General features: G+C 42.6%; 1 protein-coding gene across 2 annotated transcripts in view; it reads left to right on the top strand.

The window, feature by feature from the left end:
* Positions 1-3,957: 3,957 nt before the first annotated feature.
* Positions 3,958-23,501, top strand: part of WIPF3 (WAS/WASL interacting protein family member 3) — a 73,364-nt gene continuing 53,820 nt past the window's right edge. For both annotated transcript variants that reach the window (XM_077811333.1, XM_077811332.1), the window contains exon 1: positions 3,958-4,043. The gene's annotated coding sequence lies outside the window, so the exon portion shown is untranslated. The remainder of the gene's footprint in view (positions 4,044-23,501) is intronic.

Raw genomic sequence — 23,501 nt, 5'->3', positions numbered from 1 at the left:
TCCACATTAATAGCAATAGTGATGTCCCTAGTGCACTTCCTGCAGTCGGACACCCTACGATGCTCTCCCATTATGGGGTCAAAACTCTGCTTGTGGTAGGGTGGTTTTTTTTAATGTATTAAGATACTTTTTTGTAGTTTGCTTTGTTTAGATTTTTTGGATTGGTTGGGGGATTTGGGGTAGAATGAGGTGTCAGTGTCATGAGCATTCTGATGGTGGAAAAAGGAAAAGGACAACCATATAGTTAAGAATAATTATACTTAACTCTAATATTGAGTTCAGAATGGTCCTTTTAGCCCCTGGTTCAGAATATGAATGGGGAGAAGCTGTTTGTATTAACTGATATTCCTTCTTTCATTAACCAATGTTATTCAAAACTACATTTCCATTATGGGTACAAATGCTCACTAGCTACCATTCACCCATCACATATTGCACAATACCACCACAGGCCATGCTCAATATGCCTTTATGGGCCACAGCATCAAGAGGCCACTTACCCACTATATATAGACCACAGACTGTGCCCCTGCCTGTCTGAGCTTCCCTGTACTTCTGGATCACATTATCATTGGTTTGGGCTGTTGCTAGTTTAGGCATCAGTAGTCCCTTAGCAATTACAGGCCTACAGTGAATTTAATTTTCCACATACTGGTCTAAACTGAGGTGCCAGAAAAGCCTCATGTTGGCCCTCCTGTGAAAGTGTTTTTTAAGGGTGTAAATTCAAGATGGGATTAATCTGAACAGGATATGTAAGAAAGCAGCTGTAAATCCCAGGTACGGTGGCTGAGCACGATGAAAGAATGAGACTGATGAGCTAGGAGTGTTACACAGCTCAATTCATGAAGGCTAGCAGGAAAGCTGCTCACTGGTACAACATTCAACACCCATTAAGGGTGAGTAGCTAAACCCACAGCACCCAAAGCAACTCTTGTAGCTGCTCAAGCCAAAATACAAAGGAACCACAGAGAAGGTCACATTGAAAGCATGGGACCATTACAGACTGCCTTATTGGTGAAATGGATACATTATCTGATCTACATTAAAATGTATTTTTCATATAATCAATTAAAATATATATTTAAATATTCCAAGATTGGAATTTTTTAGAATGGTAAAACATAATATAATCCATGTATTCAGAGCTAGATACTGCAAAACATTAATAATGTATTGCACTGATATACTTGATATAAAACTATTTTACTGATACAGGTATAACATATAGTAACTATACTAATCTAGTTACTTAATAAAACTCAGTAAAGGTCAGTATAAAATGATGGGAAAGCTTCATCTCTTTAGGGTGGTGCAAATTGCATTCTTCCAGCCTGAGTCCATGGAGCTAGCTGTGAGGAGAAGGAGGAGGATCTGGGGGAGGCAGAAGACAATGGGGCTCTGTGCAGGTGTCCACCTGCGCAGAGCTGATTATAGTCCTTGGGGCCTTTTTTGGCCACTTACACCACCACTGAATTGCAGTAGTGTGATTTTCCCCCTGACACTGGAAGACCCTCTCTTGGACATGCCCCACCTCTTTTTTGCAGCTACACCCAGATCCCTGGATGACTAAACAGAGTTAGACAAATTTTAAATAGTTTGGCACTAAGCCCTTTTTTCTGACTAACACTTAATGTACAATAGGGATATGTAACAAAGATAACTACTGTTGGCCAGGTGTCAAGAACATAATATTTAAGTGTGTTTGAATCATTTGGCATATAAACTATGTACCGTGGGTGAAATTTACCACTGTATAGAGCACCAAGATGAGACCTATGCACCACAGCAATCCCACTAAAGTCCTTCAAATAGGGCTTAGGTGGTACTTAATTCATGCATAGCCCCTCTGCACAAGGTGAATTTCATCCTAATTACTTACGATGGGTTGGAAAGGGGAATAATCCTACACTTTAGCTAAACAATCCACAGGATCAGCAAGAAACAACTTTTAAAAAATATTGCTCTGCTTTTTGGTTTCCTCACTACTCCTGTCTCTGTATTTTCCTCTTTATGCTGAGGCAATATTTGTGTATAAATATATAACCTGATTTAACCCAAATAGATCATTTCAGTTTAATAATATAGGTTCCAAGCCCATTCCATAAGAATTTGTGCAAGTAATTCTGGATGTAAGTAGCCCATAAAATTGATCTCTAATCTAAGCTAAAGAGCATTGTCTTGAAAAATTGACACAAAAACTATTTTAAGATTTGGCACTTAAATCTCTCTCTCAAGTACATTTTCAATGTCATTTTTCTTCTTCTTCACGTAGAACAAAGTTGGGTTTTGGTTGTTTGGAACACCCACTCGAAAAGGGACTCACCCCAGCCTGGTGTAAATGAGGGAGGGAGGGAGGGAAGGATGGTGGGTGAGAGAGAGTGACGGAGTGGGTTGGGTGGGGTGAGGCCTAGAAAAAGAAGTGGGGAAAAGGTGTTCCGTTTTGTGCGATTAGCAAATTGGCAACCCTTTAAGGTGCAAGTTAAGCACTCACTGGAAATGTGTTTAGAAGAATTTAAAACCTGTGGAAGCAACTGGAGCAGATTATTGAGGCCAAGGATTTCCTGGTTTGATAACTAATCTGAAAACTGATTTTAGCAGAAGACAGAACAACGGGAAAAGGGATTTCCATGATTTAGAATTCCAGGGAAAGACTTTCCATACCCACAACACAAAGACAGTGGTCCATAGGCTGCCAGCATAGCCTTTCAACATCTTCAGTGAGATGAGATTTCCATTCTCTGGATCTATGTGAAATGGATTTGCGGAGCCTTGGAACTATTTAAAAATCCTGCAGGATGTAGAAACACCTCATTTAGATTTTCTAAAACACCTGAACATAATTTTCATTGATACAGCTCCAAGGAAATGAGCATCCAGTTACCTGAAGCACCTAGAAGGGGCTGGTGATTAAACAATCCCCAGATTGAGGATTTTCTGTTATACAAAAGCAACCACAAACATTTCTCTTTATTCCTGAAAAGTGTGGACAGAGCCTTTCAGACCACAACTTGATTGTGTGTTTCTTCCCGCGTGAGCTTTTGATAAAGGAGAATCACAGACTGAATTTGGAAAAGAAAATCTGCTGGGATGAGTAAACAATATTTTGCCTTTATAATTTAGAAGGCAAAGTCCTCCTCCTCAAGAGTTATTCTTGGGAGTGTAAAGATTTCATTTGTAGTTTCATCAACTAGTAAAACCCCCCAATATTTTTACATGGTACAATTTGGGGTTTAGGGCTCCCAAAATGGCCAGACTCCAAGTGCTTTATGTATCTATGTTATGCATGGGAGTTTGGATTTTCACAGTGGAACAGGAGCAGCTGCACTCTTCTGATTAGCAGGCAACTGTTTTAGGATTTGGGATTTTAAAAAAACAAATGCTGGATCCAGCAAGTTCCAGGGGCAGGGTACATCTGTGTTGTGCAGCTGCTCGGGTTTGCAACAGGATCTGGAATTTTTCTTTAGACACTTAAATCTGTGAGGGACAAGGAAGGGGGTAGATTTAACAACTGCCGGGCTCCAAGCAGTAGAACTGTGTGCTTTCCAGCGCTATTGGACCGGCATTCACCAGCTCCACCGAGCGAGACGGTGCAGTGTGGGGCTGAGTCACACCAGAAAAGCTGGGGAACCAGGGCCAAAAGTGGGCTGGGGCTGGTGCTTTTACTGTCCTCCTGCTCCAAGCTGTGCCGAAGCCCGGCGTCGCACCCCTCCCCCGGAGAAGCCAGGGGCCTTGGGCTCTATGGGGATAGTGCAGCTCGGGGGCTGGCGACCAAAGATTCTCAGGATCCAGGTCTGAAGATTTCCTTGGGGAGCGGGTCGGGGCTTCGCAGGCCCCTCAGCAGGGACACCCGCCCCCGGGGCTGGGCCTGGCAGCGGAGGAGCAGGTGGGAGGGAGGGAGGGAGAGCCCCGCCCCCGCCCCCGCCTCCGCCTCCCCGCCCCGCACTTCCCTGCCGGCCGCGGCCAGAGCGCAGAGGAGCAGCGCCCAGCGCCTCTCTGCGGGGCGGATCGCGGGGAGGTGGCGGCCGCTGCGCTAGCGCCGGCAGGTCAGTGAGCCAGGCTGGGGCGCGCTCGCGGCCGCACCTGGGCGCGCGTGGTCCTGCCCGCCCCCTGCTGCCAGGACCCCCCCCTCTCCCCTCCCCTCCGGGGGCAGAGTCCAGCTCCCGCGCTCCCTGAGGGGGCACCTCGGTGCTGCTCGGCGCCGGGCTCGCTTCCCTGGCGGGCTCTGCCCTCAGCCCGGCTCCTGTCCCGCGCCGAACTTCCCCGGGCGCGGGGGACTCCCTCGAGGGAAGGCGTTCACGCCTGGGGTTTCCGCCCACCCCTTTTCCCAAACGGGTGGGCTGGGAACGGGCTGCCTGGGCAAATGCAGCTTGTCGGCATTTCCGTGCAACGCAGCCTGGGAAGCGCCCGGAGATGGACTCCAGAGGTGGAAAGTGCCCCGGGTCGCCCGGTGATGGGTGCCCACCGCCATCGATTATCTGTCTCTTAAACACCTGAGTGGCGAGGCCCTGCCTCCCGAACCGCCTGTGCTCTTATAAAGCGCCGTGTGGGTAACACATCTTTTAAATGGCATCTTTGGCATGAAAATGATCCACACTAGGTGCGACTGCTGAGTGCGCTCGGGACTTTTCTTGCAGTTTCTAGCTTCTAGGTGGATCCACTCAACCTTCTTGTTTGTCCAGCCTTTTTTAATTATTAGCTGTAGTGGTTATATAAATAATGATACCTCCCTTATATAAAGATATAAACTAGCAAGGACTTCAGTGGGGCCAAGATTTTGCCCAACCTGCTTCAGTCCAAAGTTAGACCAAACCCAGTACAAACTGAAAACAGGGATGGTGCATGGGCCAGTAGGGTAGCTGTAAATAAGAGGGGAAAGAGTATAGCCCTTTGAGATGTCTTTTCTTTCAGCAAGCAAGAGGTATAGTGTGGCTGGTGACAATGTGGGTTTCATGTTAGTTACAAATTTAGTTAGCATCAGTCTTTTTTTTTTTTTTTAATCTCTTTGAGTCAGAATAATTTGTAAGAATTTATAAAGTTCCCCCTTTTCCTGTAGTTCTTAGCATTTCAACTAGATTCCCAGGGTATCTGACATAATTATTCTTGAACAATGTTAAGTTATATTAAGTGCATATAAACAGAGAATTATGTGTCTATTGTCCTTAGTGATTTAGAATTATCCATGTTAGCATAGCATATCAGGAGAATATATAGCTAAAAGATAGTTGGAGAGTTTTTTATACTTCAAATGTTGCACATTCATGAGAGTGTGAGATTATGTCACAGGCGATAGGGGGGTTGGAGGAAATGTGTGGCTGTGTAGTTACAGTTAAGAACATCAGGAGTTCTAGGAATAGGAAAGAGGCGTCCGGGCCAACATGTCAGTCCTTTTTTGGTTTGTTACTGAAGACTGGATAGTTCTGGTTAAGTATTTTAGAATAGTAACAAAATCTTGCTAAAATTAAAACAATTTTCTGCATGGAAGTAAAAAGGGCAGTTAATTCAAAAGGAGAAAGGAACTCTTCAGCTATATGGTAGGTGGTGGTCATTTCTACATGGAATAATCATGGAGCAGTCTTTACGTAGGGTCTGAAGTTTCCGAATGCTTTCAGTGATATAGAAATATTGCTTGAGATCATCTTCATCCATAAAATTGGTAGCTATTACAGTGTATGTCGTGATTGTTTTTATTTAACTATCTATTAATATAACTGATTTTTAACATCTCAGATGGCATGTTCTACAGACGTATGTCTTTGTATATAAATGATGTGAAAAATTAAATGAAGCAGGCTCATAAATCAAAAATGGAAGTTTTAACTTTTTCTGTTAGATCAGAGTGTTTTGTTTCTTTAGTTTTATATAATTTTGTAACTTGAATACAGTCATTATAATGTTAAATTAATAGTAATAACCTAGCTTCATGTCCTTGTTTTAATAAACATACAGCATAAGTTGTCTTTGGGCAAGTTTTGCTTTGCCATAACAGTACATGTAATACCTAGCCACTGAAATATTTAAGACTGACTCCTGCTTCCCTACCATCTTCCAGGCACAGAAGTTCCTAAACTCAGTAGAACTTCTGTATGTGGTTCACTTGCGCAGGAGGGCAAGCCACAGAGAAGCTATGCAGGGAGATTATGCAACTCTATTCTTTGATACCTCTCTGAGTTAGCTTGTGGGGGTGGAGGAGTTGTTGGGCATATGCCGGATGCTAGTGCAAGTCAAATACACTGATTCACTGGCCTAAACATTGACATGAATGGAGTGCACAATGAGCATGGATGCTGCTGCAGCCAATGGCCTTTAATAGTTTTTGCATGATCTTGGGTGAGGAGGGAAGATTCTATTCCCCCGCATCCTCTACCAAGTTCCCCTGGAGAAGACCCTTTTACTTAAGCTTCGCACATGGGTTCAGAATTCTCCCCTTAGGAGAGAATTATTCCCCTGTTGTGTTGTGCAGTTGGTTGTTTTTTGCCTTAATGATGGCAAATTAAATATGGACTTGGCCCCAACCCTGCAAGAAACTCTGTGGGTGTGGATCCTGATACACACACAGAGCTCCTTACAGGAATGTGGCTTAAGATATTACATGCAACCCATTGCCATGTTAATGCAACACTGTTATTGATTATATACTGTTTATATTACCTATGGGCTCTGTCAGGGTTCCTTCCCCACTCTGAACTCTAGGGTACAGATGTGGGGACCCACATGAAAGACCCCCTAAGCTTATTCTTACCAGCTTAGGTTAAAAACTCCCCCAAGGTACAAACTTTGCTTTGGCCTTGAACGGTATGCTGCCACCACCAAGCATTTTAAATAAAGAACAGGGAAAGAGACCACTTGAAGTTGTCTTCCCCCAAAATATCCCTCCAAGCCCTACACACACCCCCTTTCCTGGGGAGGCTTAAGAATAATATCCTAACCAATTAGTTACAAAATCATCAAAGACCCAAACCCCTGGATCTTGGAACAATGGAAAAATCAGTCAGGTTCTTAAAAGAAGGATTTTATTTAAAAAAAAAAAAAAAGGGGTGTGTGTGTGTAAAAATCATCTCTGTAAAATCAGGATGGAAAATACTTTACAGGGCATTCAGATTCAAAACACAGAGGATCCCCCTCTGGGCAAAACCTTAAAGTTACAGAAAACAGGAATAAACCTCCCTCTTAACGCAGGGAAAATTCACATAAAACAAAAGACCTCCTGAGGTCCCTTCCAACCTTGATATTTTATGATTTTATAAACTAATCTGCCTTGCCTGGCTTACCTAAACTGGTTGCAATATTGGAGACTTGGATTAGGATGGGTTGGAGAAGATGGATTTCTGTCTGGACTCTCTCAGTCTCAAGAGAGAACAACCAAGTAAACAAAAAGCACAAACAAAAGCCTTCCCCCACCACCTCAAGATTTGAAAGTATCTTGTCCCCTTATTGGTCCTTTGGGTCAAGTGCCAGCCAAGTTAGCTGAGTTTCTTAACCCTTTACAGGTAACAGGATGTTGCTTCTGGTCAGGAGGGATTTTATAGCACTGTATACAGAAAGGTGGTTACCTTTCCCTTTATATTTATGACACGCCCCCCCAAATCACAGATATCACAGGGTGAAACACTGGCTTTTTCTCCTAGAGCTCCAGGAAGAACAGAGTTAATAAGACACATGCACATCTAAATATACTACTAACTGTATAAAGACTAACAATATTTTCCACATCTCAAGGACGATTTTAACCAGTTGATTCTGGGAAACTTTCACGGGAGAGTGCATCAGCCACTTTGTTAGAAGCTCCTTAAATGTGTTGTATGTCGAAATCAAAATCTTGGAGAGCTAAACTCCACTGAATAAGTTTTTTGTTATTTCCCTTGGTGGTACGAAGCCACTGTAGCGCAGCATGGTTGGTTTGCAGGTGGAAACGCCGTTCCGAAATGTATGGGCGTAGCTTTTCCAGAGTGTAGACAATGGCAAAATATTCCTTTTCACTGATTGACCAGTGGCTTTCCCTCTCGGACAGCTTCTTGCTGAGAAACACGACAGGATAGAACTCTTGATTCGATCCTTCCTGCATTAAGACTGCTCCCACAGCACGCTTGGACGCATCTGTGGTTACTAGGAACGGTTTGTCCAAGTCTGGGGCCCTTAGCACAGAGTCAGACATGAATGTTGCTTTAAGCTGGTTAAAAGCCTTCTGACACTGTTCAGTCCACTGAACTGCATTTGGCTGTTTCTTTTTGGTTAGGTCTGTCAGTGGGGCGGCAACTTGGCTGTAGTGCGGTACAAATCGCATGTAATATCCGGCCAAACCTAAGAAGGATTGGACCTGTTTCTTTGACTTTGGGACAGGCCACTTTTGGATAGCATCCAGTTTGGCCTGTAGGGGGTTGATAGTTCCCTGACCCACCTGGTGTCCAAGGTAAGTCACTCTGTTTAGGCCTATTTGACCCTTCTTAGCCTTAACAGTTAGTCCTGCCTCCCTTATGCGCTCAAAGACTTTTTGTAGATGTTCCAGGTGTTCTGCCCAGGAATCCGAAAATATGGCCACATTGTCAAGGTAGGCGACTGCATATTCTCCTAATCCCGCTAGGAGACCATCTACAAGTCTTTGGAAGGTGGCGGGTGCATTCTGCAGCCCGAAAGGGAGCACGTTAAATTCATACAGCCTGACGTGTGATGAAGGCTGACCTTTCTTTGGTGGATTCATCTAGCAGTACCTGCCAGTACCCCTTGGTTAAGTCCAAGGTAGAGATGAACTGGGCCCATCCCAGTTTCTCCAATAGTTCATCTGTGCGTGGCACTGGATAGTTGTCTGGGCGAGTTACAGCACTTAGCTTACGGTAGAAACGCATCTCCCCATCTGGTTTGGGAACTAGAACCACTGGAGATGCCCATGCACTGCGGGAGGGGTGGATTACCCCCATCTGTAGCATATCCTGGATCTCCCGTTCTATAGCAGTTTTAGCTTGAGGAGACACCCGGTAAGGTTGGGCTCTAATTGGGTGAGCGTTACCTGTGTCAATGGCGTGGTATGCCCATTCAGTCAGTCCTGGGGTGGCTGAGAACGTTGACGCGTAGCTAGTGCGCAGCTCCTTGATCTGCTGTCGCTGCATACGCCCAAGGGTCATGGAGAGGTTCACCTCTGACACGCCACCATCACTTTTCCCTTCGTAGTAGACACCTTCAGGCCACTCAGCGTCATCTCCTCCCTGGGCTGTAAACTGACAAACTTTTAATTCTCTGGAATAAAAGGGCTTTAGAGAATTAATATGGTACACCTTAGGCTTTTGGTTGGAGGTGGAGAATGCTATGAGATAATTAACAGCTCCCAGGCACTCTTGGACCGTGAATGGCCCTTCCTACAACGCTTCGATTTTATGGGCCTGGAGCGCCTTTAAGACCATGACCTGGTCCCCTACTTCGAAGGAATGCTTTCTGGAATGTTTATCATACCAGGCTTTTTGCTCTTTTTGAGCATCTTTTAGGCTTTCTTTAGCAAGGGCTAAAGAGGTTTGGAGGGTGGTTTGTAGGTTGGTTACAAAGTCCAGAATGTTAGTTCCTGGAGAAGGTGTAAACCCGTCCCATTGCTGTTTCGCCAACTGTAATGGCTCCTTAAACTTGCGGCCATATACAAGTTCAAATGGTGAAAACCCTAAACTGGGATGGGGTACAGCTCTGCAGGCAAAGAGAAACTGCTGCAACACTAGATCCCAATCATTGGAGTGCTCATTTACAAATTTACATATCATGGCCCCCAAAGTTCCATTAAACTTCTCCACCATGCCATTTGTTTGATGGTGGCAACCAAGTGATTTACCCCATGAGCTTCCCAAAGGCTTTCCATAGTTCCTGACAGGAAATTAGTTCCTGCATCTGTAAGGAAGTCGGAGGGCCAACCTACCCTGGCAAAAATGTCTGTTAGTGCCTGGCACGTACTTTTAGCCCTGATGTTGCTTAGAGCTACTGCTTCCGGCCATCGGGTGGCAAAATCCATGAAAGTCAGTATGGACTGCTTTCCTCTGGGTGTCTTTTTCGGAAAAGGACCCAGAATATCCACAGCTACTTGCTGAAATGGAACCTCAATGATGGGGAGTGGCTGGAGAGGGGCTTTGACCTGGTCTTGGGGTTTTCCCACTCTTTGGCGTACCTCATAAGATCGGACATAGGCAGAAACATCCTTGCCCATTCCCTCCCAGTGGAATGACCTCCCCAAATGGTCTTTGGTCCTGTTCACCCCAGCATGGCCACTAGGATGATTGTGGGCTAAGCTCAAGAGCTTTTCCCAGTACTTAGTTGGAACTACCAACAATCTCTGAGGATGCCAGTCTTCCTGGTGTCCACCAGAAAGAGTTTCCTTGTATAAAAGTCCTCTTTCTACAACAAACCAGGATCGATTAGAAGAGTTGAGAGGTGGTGGGTTGCTCCGTGCCTCCAAGCTCTCTGGAGGCTTTCATCTGCTTCCTGTTTGGCCTGGAACTGTTCCCTTGATGCTGGATACATCAGTTCCTCAGTGGATTGTGGACCTGGACTTGGTCCCTCTGGAAGTGATGCAGGTGATGGGGCTGTTTCCGTTGATGGTGAACCGCTTTCCGCTGGTGCGCTATAGGGTATTTCAGGCTCTGGCTGAGCCTCTTGTGCAGGGTCATCTGCTGCTGCTGCCAGTGTAGGCTCGGTGGTGCCCTCTGGTGTTGGAGTTGCAGACGGGGTTGCAAGCGCTGGACTCAGTGCTGGCAATGGTTCTGGTGCTGGTTGCTTCGCCAGTTTTGGTTCGGGGACTGGCTTTGGCTGGGTCTCTGGGATTGGATCCACTGTGGCCGTTGCAGTCGTTGGAAGGGGATCCTGTTCCACCACCTCCATCTGGGTTTCTGGTAACATAGACAGGGCCCTGGTAGAAGGCTCAAGAACAGGGAGAGGTGTGGAAGCTTGCTTAGTCTGGCTGCGGATGACCATTCCCACCCTCTTGGCCAGCTTTACCTGGTTGGCCAAGTCTTCCCCCAGCACCATGGGAATAGGATAATCATCATAGACTGCAAAAGTCCACGTTCCTGACCAGCCCTTGTACTGGACAGGCAACTTGGCTGTAGGCAAATCGAAAGAGTTGGACTTGAAGGGTTGAATCATCACCTGGGCCTCTGGGTTGATTAAGCTGGGGTCCCCTAAGGATTGATGGATAGCTGACACCTGTGCTCCAGTGTCCCTCCATGCTGTAACCTTCTTCCTGCCCACACTCACAGTTTCCCTTCACTCTAAGGGTATCTGGGAGGCATCTGGGCCTGAGGACCTTTGGTGTGACCCCGGTGCAATGAACTGTAATCTGTTGGGGTTCTTGGGGCAGTTGGCCTTCACATGCCCCAGCTCACTACATTTAAAACATCGCCCAGTTGACTGGTCACTGGGGCGAGGTGGGTTGCTGGAGAATGGTGTGGTGGGACAATAAGGTGTCTGGGGTTTTCCTTGGGATGTAGGTGGGACCTTGGGTTGCCCCTGATGATAGGGTTTTGTTTCGGGTTGCCCCTTCTGATATTCGCTCCAACTGCCACTAATTTTTTTTCTCTTCTGTCACCTCCACCCATTTGGCTCCAATCTCCCCCGCCTCGATTACAGTTTTGGGCTTCCCATCTAGGATGTACCTTTCTATTTCCTCAGGAACACCCTCTAAGAACTGCTCCATTTGCATTAGGAAGGGCAACTCTTCTGGAGATTTAACACTTGCTCCTGATATCCAGGCATCCCAATGTTTCACAATGTGGTAGGCATGTCGGGTAAATGACACATCTGGTTTCCACCTTAGGGCTCTGAACTGCCGCCGAGAATGCTCGGGTGTTAGCCCCATTCTGACTCTCACCTGGGTTTTAAAAAATTCATAACTGTTCATGTGTTCCTTAGGCATTTCAGCCACCACCTCTGCTAAGGGTCCATTGAGCTGCGGCCTCAGCTCTACCATGTACTGGTCTGTAGAGATGCTGTACTCAAGGCAGGCCCTTTCAAAGTTTTCTAAGAAGGCCTCGGTATCATCGCCTGCCTTGTATGTGGGGAACTTTCTGGGATGAGAAGCGGTACCTGGAGAAGGATTGAAGGGATCTGCTGAGCCCTTGCCTTCTCCATCTCCAGTGCATGCGTCCTCTCTTTTTCTTTCTCCTCCATAGCTCTCTTGTGGGCAGCATCCTTTGCCTTCACCCTGGCTTTTTCTGCCTCTACCTCCAAGCGCCTTAAGGCCATCTGTCCATCATGCTCTTTTTGTTTCTCTTCAGCTTCGAATCTGGCCAGCTCTAATTTATTAGCTGCTTCACTGGTAGTCATTTTCCTGCTTTCTTGTGCTTAACGCTAGCTATACCCGAGAGTTAGGCAAAAAAAAAAAAAACTTTTGAATTTCCCTGCAGGAGGTTAACTACCCTGCCTTTAGGTAGAGAAAACTCCAACTCAAAAAAGAAAAATCCCTTTGTAAAAAAACTAACACCTCTCTCTCCAGGCAAATAGAAAACCCTCTAGCTGCTCTCAGCTTGAAAAAAAAACCTCTTCATGTCTGTGCTTTTGGTTCAAAATGATCTCTGGTTCAAAATGATCCCACCGCTCTGCCACCATGTCAGGGTTCCTTCCCCACTCTGAACTCTAGGGTACAGATGTGGGGACCCGCATGAAAGACCCCCTAAGCTTATTCTTACCAGCTTAGGTTAAAAACTCCCACAAGGTACAAACTTTGCCTTGGCCTTGAACGTATGCTGCCACCACCAAGCATTTTAAACAAAGAATAGGGAAAGAGACCACTTAGAGACGTCTTCCCACAAAATATCCCTCCAAGCCCTACACATCCCCCTTTCCTGGGGAGGCTTGAGAATAATATCCTAACCGATTTGTTACAAAATCATCAAAGACCCAAACCCCGTGATCTTGGAACAATAGAAAAATCAGTCAGGTTCTTAAAAGAAGGATTTAAAAAAAAAAAAGGGAGTAAAGATCATCTCTGTAAAATCAGGATGGAAAATACTTTACAGGATGTTCAGATTCAAAACACAGAGGATCCCCCTCTGGGCAAAACCTTAAAGTTACAGAAAACAGGAATAAACCTCCCTCTTAACACAGGGAAAATTCACATAAAACAAAAGATAAACTAATCTGCCTTGCCTGGTTTACCTATACTGGTTGCAATATTGGAGACTTGGATTAGGATGGGTTGGAGAAGACGGAACTGAGAGAGGCCAGACAGAAATCCAAGAGAGAACAACCAAGTAAACAAAGAGCACAAACAAAAGCCTCCCCCCCCCCCCCCTCAAGATTTGAAAGTATCTTGTCCCCTTATTGGTCCTTTGGGTCAGGTGCCAGCCAGGTTAGCTGAGCTTCTTAACCCTTTACAGGTAACAGGATGTTGCCTTTGGCCAGGAGGGATTTTACAGGACTGTATACAGAAAGGTGGTTACCCTTCCCTCTATATTTATGACAGGCTCCACTCAAGACTGAGACCTCATTGTGTTAGGCACTAAACAAACTCATATGAAAACGTGGACTCTGGCCCAAACACTTTGCAATCTGGGTACGAGACTGTAATTAAAAGAACAAACAGTTAAAGCTATTGTGCTTTTTACTCTCTGTTTTTAATTATTTTGGGAATACAACGATGTTATGATAGGGGCTGTATACATTTTTAGATTAATAGAAATTTGGGCCTTAATCTTGCAAATTACTTCATGTAGGCAGATTCTTACTGACTTTAGTGGAGCTGTGCACGGGTGCAATGGTCAGCTTAGGCTAAATTCAGTACAGAGTCAGTACAATAGGGATTTTCATTCTGTGATCACACAGTAGAGGAAAATGCAACATAGACTGTATTCGCCAAATTCAGTATTAACAGCAAGGAATCAATTTCTTTTTTTCTGTATTGCTTCTCCAATAAGAAAATGTAAATAAGCTGAATTTGTATACTGTTTTCTGAATGCACATCTGGTATGTCTCATTGTTTGTTACTGCATATATACTGTACTGCCATATTGGAATGTATCCTGATTTAAAGTTACTGCTAACTTTGAATTTTCTTACTCTTCTTTTAAAAAAGGCTATGTCTGTTACAATACTTATTCTTTTTTTAATTTAAGATATGTATTTCTTTATAAAGATTAAAGAGAGGAAATATAAATAACTTATTTCCATAAGCACTTAAAATCAGCATTTATCGAATGTCTCATTCTAAAATATATATATGTATTCACCTCTGGGCTAGGACTAAGCATGAGAATTTCAGTCGGAAGGTAGATATTTTAGAAAGTCAAACTACTGAAAATAGAGGCTTAAACTGAAAAAAATATTTTAACACTAACTAGCTAATGAATAAGTGCATTCTAGCAAGAATATATTAAAAAAAACTACAGAGCTTGATGGTGTTTGTGCGGAACACAGAAAGATATCCACATGGTTAAATACTGAATCCATGCCAGCATGAAACAGAATCAGGGATGTCTGCATTCATAAGTAGTAGAGCTACCTATCAAACTGCTTTGTATGCTGGTAGTAATCTATTTGAGGCTTGAAAGTGAAAAAATCTTGTCTACAAAAAATCTATGTTTCACAGGCTCCTGTTTTTGTGGAGGTGTCTTCCCTGCAATTACTAACCAGGTCTATCTCTACTTAGCTATTAAAACTAGATGAGAACAGGCATATTAAGACTAGCAGAACCTTGCTTTTTCTTCCTCTAACTTCCATAATTTATTGTTTCTGGGGGAACTTGAACATCTGCTCTATGATTATGTGAGCATGTTAGACCATTAGTTTTAAAATCATAATTCACTGCACAGGTGAAAAGTTAGGGCATCTTACTGCTGCAGGAACATTATTTTGTTCTGGCACAACAGAGCTCACAAAGTCCAAGCTCTCTACAGAGTATAACAACTTAATATGACTTCTCATTTTTCAGAGAGCTGTTTTGAACTAATCACTATATTAACATGGCTATTATAGCAACACCTGCATTACTCTCATTACCTGATTCTTATATTATTGAAGAATCAAAGGATTATGTTTGTAAATTGCATTACTGTAAATTACTGTGAACATTTTCCTCTCTTTGGAAAATTGAGGAAGTCAGAAGTGGAAAATGGTTATACAGTTCTGAAACTCAGCTGGTCCTGGTGAAACCTAAACAGGGCTTCCTAGTTTTTCATGCACAAGTGGAATTTGATCAGGGTAGTCCAATGGATGTCAGAGTTCATAACAGTGATGAATGATGATGGTATAACCAGATCTATACCTGAAAAAGTTCAAAGTGCTTTGGTGAATGTTTAAATCAGTGAGAAAAGTATGTCCTATATATGCTCAGTACATAGCTTTGCAAACGTTCATAACTTTAGGCTGTAACCAAGTGTCTTCAAATGGACTCATTCACTATTAGGTACATGTCAGCTTGGAAAGTTTAAAGCAGCCATTGGAAAACTATTATGTGAAACACCTAAAGAATTTTCAAGTAATGTAGAAAACAGTTCCCCCATGCTTTGATAACACAAAAACCAGTTTAATGTATTTTCTTCAAACTTTCCAAAAATATCCACCTCTGGGCTAACACCAAACATGAGGAGCCTGATTCTCCACTGCTTGGCACATTGTGTTGTCTCTTAGCTCTGTGCACAGTGGATGTAAAATGCTGTTGGTTCAGCATGGTAACACTTTGTATCCTCTCTGCATAGGGGTAAGTGATGACATAAGGTGCAAGGCATGGAAAATCAACCCCAAGAAATTTGCAAGGTACAATTCTCTGAAATTTACAAGGAAGTGTAACAGGAGCTTATCATGGAAAATGGCTGACACTGACACTTTGAATGATCAAGAAAGCTGTCAGTTGTGTCTGTTTTGCTACTTAAATATAATGAAATATCCATCATTTACATTCCTGGCAATTGCAAAGTCTTTGGTGTGGTAAGTTAGGGAGAACTAGAATTACAATGTTTATGCTTGGTTCCTATAGCTGTGTGAAAGCACAGGGAGTGACAATGAATTAATTAATACAATAATTAATTTACTGAGATAGTATCTAGCTTAAATAGATCTATTTAATAAATTATAAGCATGATATCTTGACTATTGAACCACTTGTTAACTGTATCACATTTTGCCTTTGTTATAAAATGACAGACAGGACTGCAGCATATGGCACTAGATCATAACGTGTTTGGACCTTTGTTTCCTTGCTTACTCCTTTGTTAAAAGGCATTGAAGATACGTTGCCTCCTTTACTAGCGCAGTATTATGCAATGAAAAGTGTACATACTCTCTGACGCTTCTTGCTGTGTATAAAATAGTACTGGCTGCTGTTAAACTTTTTGCCCAAATCAGTGACATTTTTAAAATGCACTTGGGAAGACTGTTTTTCTTTTCTTCCCTGTATAAAATCTGTGTGCCTGTTAAAGTCATCATGCAAGTATACAAGGAAAATACCATGGGCACAGGAGGTTGGTGTATGTGGGTGGGGATTGGGAGGTTATATATCAGGAGAACAAAGGATATCTTTGGCAACTTAATTCCAAAGAGAATACTGGCTTCTGTTGGGGTTAGTTTGAGTAACTCCAAAAGCATTTGTCAAATTGTAGCTGGAATTTGATCAGGAAGTTGCTTACTATTACTACGAATACATTTCTGTGTGATAGTTTACAAATCAGTGTCTTTTAAAAAAAATTCTTATTTTTATAATTTATTCTAGGGCCCTAACCTGCCAACAGTTTTGCACATGCTTAGCTCTATTCCCGGGTAGTTCCACTGATTTCAATGAAACTATTCATACTATATCTGTAGTTAAGTTAAGCACGTGTGTGTTTGCAGAATCAGGTCCTTAAGGATTGATCCAGTTCCCATTGAAGTCAGTGGGAAGATTGATACTAACTTCAATAGAAGATGAATCGTTTCTTAAATTAGTATGTTAATGTTGGGGAGATTGTCATTGTTTGTTTGTTACAGCAATGAGTGGCAGAAATGTGGCCCACTGAGACATCTCATGCATCTTGCAAGGTAGAAGCAGAATGTTCTTATTAGTGGACTTTTTGTATATCTCCTTCTGCTTCCATTGTGTGTGTTTGCCATGCTGAATCTGCTGCCGTTGTCACCTGCAGTCACTCCACATACAGCATGTCTTCCTCCACTGCAGGTGCCTCTGTCATTCTAGGTGAACTGCTTCCGTGTAGCTCACCTGTGCATCAGAGAGCAGGAACCAGATGTGGAGAGTGATCATAATAATGTTGATCAAAGGAGGAGACAAATGGTGAAGGGTAAAGGAGGATATAAAAAACTGGCAAGAAGAGGGAACAGACAACTGGAGGAGAGAAAAGGAGGGCTAAAAACTTAAGTAGAAGATAAAAAACCAAAACACAGATAGAATCGATCCCGCTAGAAATGACCTCTTTCTGCCAGTCACAGACAGGAGATAATGGCTATTCTGGGGATGGAGCTGATGCTGCGGTTAGGAAGTTGGTGCCAAAACTGATCAGCTTCTCTAGAGGAAAAAAAAACTGCACAAAAACCTGATTCCTGAACAATTCCTAATAAATAGGTGTCTCTCTTAGCCTTGCCCTTAAATATCTCCAATACTGGCAATTTCATACCATTTTCCATTGACAGTGATTCTTGAATTTTATTTGATAACAGGGAAATTATATTAAATATTTAAGATTATTGCAACACTACTGGCCTGTCTTTGACTAGTGACAATAATTGATCCCTGTATCTTTGTAATATCCATGTATGTATTTATAGATTCTTACTGTCTTCCAAAAGCTTTCTTCTGCAGTATGAATGTGTTAAAATCTGCAAACAGTTGAAACCCAAAGCCTTAAACAGAAATCAAAGTGCACAATCCTTAATCTGGTAAAATTCCCATTGGTTTAGGTGGGCGCTTTGCCACTATCAGAAATTCAGAAGTAGGTATACAAGTAAAAATATTTAGCCTCTCCTGATTCCTGACATCAATTCATTAGAGAAATAACAGTCACAAACTACCTTGAAATTATTCTTGCACACAGTGGATGAAATCAAGACCCTGTATAAGTCAATGGGAGTTTTGCCATTGAATTCGGTAGAGGCAGGATTTCACCCATGGTCTTTAAGTTGGTAGATTCAATACACAGGTCACTATATTTTAATTGAATTTTTATAACTGTTAGCTACAACATTTTGAAAGCAATAAAACCTTTGCTTTGTGCTGTTTAAATATTTGTCAATATCCGTAGCCAAATTGTGCTATATTAGAAATGGGCAAACCAGTTAGGATAAAATAGAGAATGGACCAAACCTTTGTTAGGAACTCCAAATAAAGCTTTATGATTCTAGCCAGGACTCATAATGTTGAAATACACAAGAGAGGCTACTCTGAAAAGTGTTTCTTCCCTGGAAGCAACTTCCAGAAATCTCATGAAATTTTCAGCCCAATTTTGCTAACCCAGAAAGTTTGAATAGTTTTTATGAAGTGCAGTTGGATAAGCTTCCAAATGTTTGGGTCAAGCCAAGCAACCAAATCTCTGTTGGGTTACTTATCTCTGATTGTTTAAGTAATAAAAAAACCCCACACCCAATATGGTGGCAATATGCATACATTTATTAAATAACTTAGACTTTTATAGCACCTTTTATCTACAGGTACGAACACACTTGCCCTACTGTAATGAACACATATATTGGAATCATCACTTCTTCCATCACTGGACTACAGCCACTTTTGGGGTGGAATGTAGCAACTGTTTAACAGTGTTCAGCCCAACAGTTTAAGAGGGGAAGTGAAGAATGTTACCTCCAGTTGACTCTACAGTGGATGAATAGAATGTAATGACCTCTACTGGAATTTGCTCTGGAACCTAAGATTAACATCCATACTCTGTCAAATAGACATGAGGATGAAATCCTCGCCCCATTGAAACCAATGGCGTCTGGATTTCATCTAAGGCTTTAATGTCCACAAGTGGTCAGGCCCTCCATTGTACTCTAATTTAAGAGGTGGTACTCCAGCAACAGACAGTATCCCCAATACAATGTTGAGGCGTAAGATTAGTATTGAATCAGAGGGAAGAGTGCTAAAAGACCAACTATCTAATTGGAGAGTGGAACTTCCTTCCATTGAAAGAACCTGATTACGCAACTTGCAGGGATTGTTCCTGTGGGAACAGTTCTTTGTAAGAAAAGGACCAAACAATCCAACTTTGCCAGAAACATGGTCCCCATTTCAATTTTTCCTGGGGTGCAAAACTGGAGAATAGCAACACTGCTGTTTTTGGAGAAACAGCAAGTCTTGAAAATGTGACTTGAGAGGGTGTGTAGAAGACTTTGTGCATGCTGCAAATCAAAACAAAAACAAAACACCCCACCTTTTTTGGATTAAAGGACTCAAGCGCTACCCTTACTCAAACGCCTAAGTGATAGAAAAGTAGACAATGACCTTGAACTTCCATTAAGCAACTCTTTATTTAACACAAGCCAATGATTGACTTTGCATCAAAATCAATGTTGTTTTTGTTTAGCTCTTAAATAAGACGTCTCTCTCTGAGTGGTTGACTTAGTGTACATGTTATTCAAAGGAAACTCCTTGTGTGGGTTCTTCCCTTCTACAAATGAATACATTCTCTTCTTTATGTCAGACTGAGTTGATCTCTACCTTCATTTGTTTTCAGATAATGGGGGCACTTTAAAGTGTGGTTCTCATTACTGTAATCTTAATGCACTTCTTCATGGTAAATTTAATTATAATTTTCTTCCGTTCCTAGTTTAGAGCAAGAGGATCATATTCTGTTCTACTACATTAGTGCAAATTCATTGAAGTCAGTAGACTTGACTCACAGCCGTGGTCATAGGGGGTGTAAATGGCAGCAGCCTTCTGCACCAACACAGAAAGCTGTGCCTCAAAATGGAGTTGAGAAATGGATGAGAAGCTGGATATGAGTCAACAGTGTGCCCTTCTTGCCAAGAAGGCTAACGGCATATTGGGCAGCATTAGTAAGAGCATTGCCAGCAGATCGAGGGAAGTGATTATTCCACTCTATTCGGCACTGGTGAGGCCACATCTGGAGTATTGTGTCCAGTTTTGGGCCCCCCACTACAGAAAGGATGTGGACAAATTGGGGAGAGTCCAGCGGAGGGCAGTGAAAATGATTAGGGGGCTGGGGCACATGACTTATGAGGAAAGGCTGAGGGAACTGGGCTTATTAGGTTGCAGAAGAGAAGAGTGAGGGGGGATTTGATAGCAGCCTTCATCTACCTGAACGGGGCTTGCAAAGAGGATGGAGCTCGGCTGTTCTCAGTGGTGGCAGATGACAGAACAAGGAGCAATGGTCTCAAGTGCAGTGGGGGAGGTCTAGGTTGGATATTAGGAAAAACTATTTCACTAGGAGGGTGGTGAAGCACTGGAATGGGTTCCCTGCGGAGGTAGTGGAATCTCTATCCTTAGAGGTTTTAAAGGGCCAGCTTGACAAAGCCCTGGCTGGGATGATTTAGTTGGGATTGGTCCTGCTTTGAGCAGGGGGTTGGACTAGGGTTGGAAGAGACCTCAGGAAGTCATCTAATCTTCTGTGATTCTATGAGTCATGCCCAGGGGAGAGTAGCTGGCATTTGCAATGTCATCTTGGAATGGGGCTCCAGCAGGGAAGGGCTGCTTTGATTTGCAGCCTGGGCTCCACAGGAAACCTGCTGGAGAAGTATGGAGTCAAATCATCCCCTAGGTCATGGATTCTTAAACTTCATTGCACCGCGACCCTCTTCTGACAACAAAAATTACTACAAGACCCAAGGAAGGGGGACTGAAGCCTGAGCCCCCCTGTCCTAGGGTGTGCCGAAGCTTGAGGGCTTCAGCCCTGCGTGGGGGGGGGCTTGGACTTGGGCTTCTGCCCTGGGCCCCAGAAAGTTTAATGACAGCCCTGCTGACCCCATTAAAATGGGGTCATGACCCAGAGTTTGAGAACTGCTGGTCTAGGTGCCAATATTATATACCTTCCTGGGTCAATGCTGCCCTCTTTTTGTGGCAGTGTTGCCTGGTTGTTAGCTTCCTGGTGGAATGGGAGTTGCAGACTGTGCGTAAAGATATGGAGCTCTTAATATGTATATTAGAAAGGGTACATCAGTCTGTGGCACTGTGTATTTCTGTTGAGCTGCATATTACTATTAAGCTCATAGGACTTCCTTTGTACCACTCCATTTAGTCTCTGAGGACTCATACCCACAGAGACTGGCTCCTATTTTATGTTCAGGATAATCTCGTACAGAGAAGAGAGAGTTTGTGTGCTCTTTACTTTTGTTCGTTCTTATTTTAATTTTAAAAAGTCATTAGACTGAAAGTGTCAGTTTGCTCTTTGTGTATGAAGAAACATAACATCTGGTACTTAAAAATTGCATGGTTTGGTTTGTGTTGGAATTAAAATTCCAAATGACTAATTCTGAACATAGAAGCCTATTCCAAAGTGTTTCCAATTGTGGTTTAAGTATAGCAGAAAAATTAATCTTGCTATGTAATGTATATACACTTTTCTCTGTTTTTGTCTATTTTACTTGTGTGTGTCTATTGTGTTGTCTTTGTAACATTTGTGGTGCACCTGTACCAGCAATTTCAGCTGTTCTTTGGTGTTTGACAGGAGCAAGTGGTGGATACAATTAATCATATTGTCTGTTCTTCAAACCGTGAAAGATGCTTCATAAGGCCGATTTTCCAATGTATCTTTATTTTTATAATTCTTGTACTTTTCCCATGATCTAAAAGTTTTGGTTTGACTGAATATTTTAAAGAGTAGAACTCAGGGCAATATTTTTAAATTATAGCAGAAATAATATTTGATATCTAAAACTGATTTTGAAAACTAGGAGCACAGTTAATGGTTTGCCTTTTTTCTTCTATTAATCAACAAATTATATGTACATATCATCCATCATGCCTTTCTGTGCATTTGCAGAATAACTTACACAACTCCCAAGCTGCCCTGGCCCCTGAAAATGTCAATTACAAAATTAATTTTTTTTAAAATTGCACAGAAATTGACTTGTGTAACCCAGTCAAAGTGCATGGAGGCTGTACAATTATTTCTCCGTAATACATTCAGACTGAATGAAGAGGTCTGACTTTTCATACTGTCTTCATTGTTATATCATAGTGACGGTGCAATATGAAAATCTATTGGCTATAGGAGTAGAACTCTACTTCTGAAAAGGGAATTTTGTGCTTCATAAGCGAAGGCATTTTACCTTGGTGCAAGGAGGTAATAGTTCCTCTTTATACGTCTGGTGCAATTGCATCTGAAATGTTCCAGGAATCCCATTACCAGAAAGATATTAACAAACTGGATAGATTTCAAAAATGTTCAAAGACTGGTGGACTGACTTATAAGGGAAGATGAAAACAGCTAAACAAATATATCTAGGCTAAATTTTGTGTGCCTGTGGGGTCATAATTCTAAAAATATTTCACAGGTGCAGATGCCAAAGAGGTTAAATAATTCTATTTAGCCTGGTACAAGAAGGTATAACTAGGAGAAAAGGGATCAAATTAAGAAAGGCAAAAATTAGGCTGAATATCAGAAAACCTTCCTAACAGTTAGAGCTATTAGACTATGAAAGAGTTTCCCAAGGGATGTAATACAAGCCTTGTTATTTGGGACACTTAAAATTAGACTGCACAAAGTACTAAGAAATGTACAATCTTGCTTTGGCAGGGAGATGAACTAGAAAACCTAGTAGCTCTTTTCAGTCTCTTAAAATCTGTGACTTCAGGGTCTGATCTGCACCATGAAAGTCAATCAAAGTTTTGCCACTGACTTCAGCAGTACTGGGATCAAGCCCTCTGCCCATACTAATTATGGCCACCTGGCTTCTTCCTTTGTCCTCTTGCCCCCACAAACTGCCAGCTTCAAATGCTAAATTTCTCACCCCTTTTGTTCCTTATTTCCAGAAAGGCTCAGCCCTCTCCAACTCCAATTAAAAAACCATAATTGTACACATACACTGTAAAACTGCCTTCCCTAGCCCTCCCCGGCACTCCCAGATTGAGTAACAATATTGGCAATGGGGGAAGGGAGACATAATTCTTGTAAAAGAACTCTAGTTCTTTTAAATCCCTTTGAAAGGGAAAAATAAATCGTTTGATGAAAAGAGACAGATCGGGGAAGGGGAGAGTTGTGCAAATATACAGCGAGCGTTTTTTAAAATGCTACAGTGAGAGCAGAAGCAGCAAAGGGTTAGTGTGGAGAGAGAGAGAGAGAGAGAGTGAGAGAGCACGCATTATTGATGATACCTTGAAGGGCTTCCGCTTACATTGGTGTTAGCAATCTCCTAGGCACATTTCCTTTTTAGATTCAGAGTTTATTTAACCTGCAATATGAGTATTCGTTACCAAGGAGTACCCTCCAGTTATTATTTGAAGACACAATCTTTGTTTTAACCAACAGTGGGGAGGGCAGGAAGTTGAGTGCAGTGTAATCTTCAACCAAGAAATCAAGCTAGTAAATGTGTAAGTGAAAATATTAAAGATTTTATTGCTTTGTACCAAGAGAACCCGGTGTACTAACCACACATCCGTG

This window comes from Eretmochelys imbricata, chromosome 2 (assembly GCF_965152235.1).
Source record: "Eretmochelys imbricata isolate rEreImb1 chromosome 2, rEreImb1.hap1, whole genome shotgun sequence".
In the NCBI taxonomy this organism is placed as follows: Eukaryota; Metazoa; Chordata; order Testudines; family Cheloniidae; genus Eretmochelys; species Eretmochelys imbricata.
Note: the sequence above shows the minus strand (reverse complement) of the source record. Positions and strands in the feature narration are given on the sequence as shown.